Below are 5800 nucleotides of genomic sequence, written 5' to 3' on the forward strand. Positions count from 1 at the left end.
CATTGATTTTTTATTTCATTAAATTTAATTATCCCATTAATATAACATTCATGATTAAACAATTTTTCTATTTCTCTCTCATTTCAAAATCACTTAATAGCTATGATAGTTAAATTTAAATATATTCCTAATGACCAAGTTTATTGTTGAAAATTTGTTACTTTTTAAGTTTATTTGTTTGGATAAGTCAATTTTATTTATGGTGATATATTTTGTTGAATTCTTAAACTATTATTGAGATTATGTTTGTGTTTTGCATTTATTTGTGTTGTCATCGATTTATAGCTTGTATATTGGTTATGTATTATTACTTGTATTGTTCGAGGAAATGGTTCCCAAATTTTTTTTTCATCTTGCAATTTTTTCTTTTTCGTTGTGTTTTTTGGGACTTTATTGTTACATGTTGAATGTATAAATTTTTTTAAAAATTTAATTGTATATTTAAGGAAAAATAAGTTTTTTGGTCCATTAACTTGTCCATATTTTGGTTTTGGTCCATTAATTTTTTCGATATGGGTTTTGGTATACTAACTTTGCATTTTCAGTATTTTTTGGTCCAATTGTATATGTGTCAACTTCTGATTGGCCCAAAATGATGACGTGGACCTATAAAAAACTGACACGTATGCAGTTGGACCAAAAAACACTGAAAATCCAAAGTTAGTGTAACAAAACCCACATCGGAAAAGTTAATGGACCAAAATCCAAAAGGGATAAAGTTACTGAACAAGAAAATTTATTTTCCCTATTTATTTCATAATAAGCTGATTTTTCTAACGAAAGTGCAATGACGACGAACAACCCGTCAAAAGGCAGTCAGCCCAAGGTCGAAAAAATTTCTTACTACATCCCTGGGTGTTTATGTTATTAATGTATATTTCTTGGGTGGTAAAGCTTTAGTATGATATTGAACAACATTTGAAAAGAGTAGGGAAACTACAAACGGCAGGTGTGCGTTCGTTTACAAAGTTAAAAACTAAAAATCGACAATATAATTACTATTTTTGGAGGGGAAGCCAAATAACCATTTGTTTGCACATAAAAATTGGCAAATTGTGTATGTTGCGCAGGCGTGCCAGGAACGTGAGTGCCGAAATGAAATAAAAAAGAAAAATAAAATCTAACTTCTAAAATCAAGCGAATGTGAGTCCCGGTTTCATCGTCGGTCTCAATTCTACCGGTTAAACGTCAAAGAACATAAAGAATAATGAAGAAAAATCATTAATTGCCATTTAAGCATCAACATTATTACTAAAAATTTAAAAATGACAAGTGTTTGCCATAAAACAAAATAAAAAATGTTGCTGGAAAGCTCGAGAAACTACAAAATATGACTGAAAATATAAAAAAATTCAAGAACAATGATGAAATTTCGAAAATGTGCAGAAATATGCTGAAGAATTCGATCTTTTGGATCTTGGAGTTGTTGGATTGTTGGTTGTCCCCTTGTGTTCTGCATGAATGCACCTTTTATATGCTGGTTCCCGAGTCAGTTCCTGAACTGCTCACCTGCACTAGCCCCACTACTTGCAGCACTAACAACCCCATTAACAGCCCCTCTAACTTTTAACTGCTTTGACTTGGTCTTCTTCTCACTCTTTCTCAGCTTGGTTCCCCGAGTGGCGAAGGTTCCCCGAGTGCCCAACTTCATCATCCCACTACTTGTAACTGTTTTGACTTGGTCTTCTTCTCTTTCTCTGCTTGGTTCCTCGAGAGTCAATCTGGTTCCCCGAGTTCCCAACTGCACCATCCCACTACTTGCATTGTGGGTCTTGGAAGTTGTTGACCAATTCTTTGCAGTTCCTGTAACTTTATTGGGCTTTAATTTACCGAGACCTATCATTAAATTTTTTAATTGATTAAATGATAAATTAGTAGCACAAATTAATTTATGGGTCAAACAAATGCCCCCCGCAGGCTTTTGGCCCAACGGGCCAATATGCCTGGATATAATACCACGCATTGAGTTGAGTTTTCCACAAGATTTTGGCCCAGCCAACCAATATGCTGGAGAAAACCTGTTCCTTGATCGTGAAATTTTGTTCCTTTGCTGGTAAGTATCGCTTTGTGGCCCTTGGGCCATGGTTCCTACTTGTATATATGGCAGTTCTTTGATGTCACATTTTCACAATGATATAAAATGTTCCTTGGCCTGTGGGCCATGGTTCCTCCAGCAAGCGAGTAGTTCTTCGACCTTAGGATCTTGGTTCCTCCAGGACGTAACGGGTTCCTCGGTCCTCGAGTGGTTCTTTGATACACTTTATACTTACTTTTGTACCTGTACAAAAAGTGTGTGATAACCAAAGGTTGAGGGAGATATGGTGCCCCCGAGCATTCATAGAATTGTGTTCTTGATTGATGGTTCCCTGTAACCCTGCAGAACACTTTTGGTCAATGACAAAAAATTGTTGAAATACTGGAATCTTACTGTTATATTTCAGATTTTGAGGAGTTCTTTTTCACACTTCTTCCTCTCTTTTGTGAAGTGGAGTGCATCGATCAACATCATTCTCTTGATTGAGATTTACCAAGCGGCGGGTATCGCCTGCTGGAGAACTCCCACTTGATTTTTCACCTTCATTGGGGTTACAACTTTCCTCAGCAGTTTTCTTCGGGTTCACCGTCTGTTCTTGAGAGATGGTGATTTTAGGAACAGATTCTCCAACATATTTAATTTTGCTCATCTCACCTCGCATGAAGCCCATGGCTGAAATCACAAGCCTATGTGCCTCCTCCATACGTTCCATGGTGTTCAACATTATTTCCATCATCTCCAGTTCCTTAGTGTTGATGGAATCAAGATGAACTGAACAGATCCTCACATTTTCTGATCCATAATGTTCTGGAGGTTCCTCGGACTCTTCTTCCTATGCAAAAAAATCGTCACCTCCTTCGTTAATGCTTTCTTTGGTCTTTGACGTCATTGGTCCCACTGGGCATGCCAAAATTATGTTTGCACATAATAATTGGCAAATTGTGTGTGTTGTGCAGGCGTGCCAGGCACGTGAGTGCCGAAATGAAATAAAAAAGAAAAATGAAATCTAACTTCTAAAATCAAGCGAATGTGAGTCCCGGTTTCATCGTCGGTCTCAATTCTACCGGTTAAACGTCAAAGAACATAAGGAATAATGAAGAAAAATCATTAATAGCCATTGAAACATCAACATTACTACTAAAAATTTGAAAATGACAAGTGTTGCCATAAAACAAAATAAAAGATGTTGCTGAAAAGCTCGAGGAACTACAAAATATGACTGAAAATATAGAAAAATTCAAGAACAATGATGAAATTTCAAAAATGTTCAGAAATATGCTGAAGAATTCTAGCTTTTGGAGCTTGGAATTGTTGGATTGTTGGTTGTCCCCTTGTGTTCTGCATGAATGCACCTTTTATATGCTGGTTCCCGAGTCAGTTCCTGAACTGCTCACCTCCACTAGCCCCACTACTTGCAGCATTAACAGCCCCATTAACAGCCCCACTAACTTTTAACTGCTTTGACTTGGTCTTCTTCTCACTCTTTCTCAGCTTGGTTCACCGAGTGGCGAAGGTTCCCCGAGTGCCCAACTTCATCATCCCACTACTTGTAACTGTTTTGACTTGGTCTTCTTCTCTTTCTCTGCTTGGTTCCTCGAGAGTCAATCTGGTTCCCCGAGTTCCCAACTGCACCATCCCACTACTTGCATTGTGGGTCTTGGAAGTTGTTGACCAATTCTTTGCAGTTCCTGTAACTTTATTGGGGTTTAATTCACCGAGACCTATCATTAAAATTTTTAATTGATTAAATGATAAATTAGTGGCACAAATTAATTTATGGGTCAAACACCATTGTGTTATAATTGTTAAGAGAGTGTTTGAATCAATTTATAAGAGGTTGTGCAGAGGTTATACACTTTCAAATTTTGTAATTTTTTTTAATGTGCATGCAGTAAAACTTATAAATTGATAAATGTTGTGATCATGAAATTTTATTAATTTATAAATGTATTAATTACTTGATAGATTAATAATTTATAATTTAAAGAATGTATTTTCGATCTCACTAATATATAGTAATTAAATTAATGCAGCATAGAAATTTTCGTATTATTTACTAAAAAATAATTCCATATTATACAAGTGAAAATGAATTAGTTTCCAAATGCAAAACGTAAAAGAATTACTGCTAGTTCAATTGAAAATCTCATTAATAGTAAAGTTGAATATGATATGACATCTTTGGAATCAGTTACGCAAAAGGAAGCATTAATTTAGAGAACTCTTCACATTTTTTCGTTACAGTTCGAGAATGCAACACGGATACAAGAAATTTAGATATATAATTCAATTAGAATCAAAATAAAATTCAATTAGATTTGAATGTAAAGGAAAAAACAAATCAATAAAATTACATTTTACTAACTTGTGCTAGTTATATTTTGTAATTTAGAGGATTATTAATTTATGGTATTGATGAGATTATATATTTATACAAGAGTCCGAAAATTTATTATTTTATTAGTTTATTGAAATTATTGATTTAATAAATTGATAAGTCAAGATTGAAAAAAATATTTTTTAGAGAGGTTATTAATTGGAAAAATGATCTACAAATCCCCATCAGCAAATATAAGTTTGCTATCGGTTCTCATGTCAGCGTTTATGTGTTCTCACTCTTTGATAAAAGCTTGTCATTTGTTTGAACTCCATTATTCATGCCAAAATACGGATTTGCATGCCCTAAATAATTTCAAAACCCCTCGCTACCCTACATTATTTTTCTGAAAAATTGAAAAATCATTCTCATATCTATACTATCTATACTATATAGGGGATGTAAATGAGCCGAGCCGAGCCGGACAATATCAGGCTCGGGCTCGGCTCGTTTGGCAGAAATAAGGGCTCGAGCTCGGCTCGAGCTCGATCCGAGCTTTTATCATAAGGCTCGGGCTCGGCTCATTTAGTATATATAAAAGCTTGGGCTCGTCTCTAGCTCGGCTCGTTTATCATATTAAACGAGTCTGGATCGAGTTCGGCTCGTTAAGCAGGCTCGTGAGAGAGCTCATTTTCAGGCTCGTTAGTGAGTTCGTTTTCGGGCTCGTTAAGCAAGGCTTGTTAGCAAACTCGTTAAGGAAGCTCAGACTCGTTAAGTGAGCTCGTTAAGCAGGCTTTTTAGCAAGCTCGCTTTCAGGATCGTTTTCTGGCTCGTCAAACATATAACAGAGCTCGAGTTTGATTTTTTTTTTCGATTATAATTTTTCGATCAAATTGACTATAACTTAATTTATAAGCTTACCATGATCTAAAACTTCAACCTCCGACACAGCCCAATTCGAAAAATCCACTAATTTTATTTATTAAAGTTTTCGATCTTTATGAATTTACAACATTATTACTAACTGCTCAAGTCATGATATTTCTTGAAATCTTTGAATTTATAATAGATCAAATTCTATATGCAAATTTCAACCACAATCATTCGATTTCTTTCAATATGTACAAGTTCAATGTGCACTATCCTATGCTATATAGTACACAATTGTATTCATCATTCCAGAAATTTCACCACACGATCAAATAATTAATAAACTCAAAATTCAAGCTTCGTTATTCTTTATATCTTTCAAATAAAATCTGAAGCTCCCAACTAAAAATCCTAAACCCAAGTTTCGAGCACTTACTTTTGAAGAAAATCAACATAGTCAATGCTTATTTTACAAGTATATAAAACTTTATTGTGTGACTTAATTATTATAATATATATATTTTTAGATTTCAAAAAAATGTATATTTATTTTAATTTTTTTTTAAAATTCACTACAC

This window comes from Henckelia pumila, chromosome 2 (assembly GCF_033568475.1).
Source record: "Henckelia pumila isolate YLH828 chromosome 2, ASM3356847v2, whole genome shotgun sequence".
NCBI lineage: Eukaryota > Viridiplantae > Streptophyta > Magnoliopsida > Lamiales > Gesneriaceae > Henckelia > Henckelia pumila.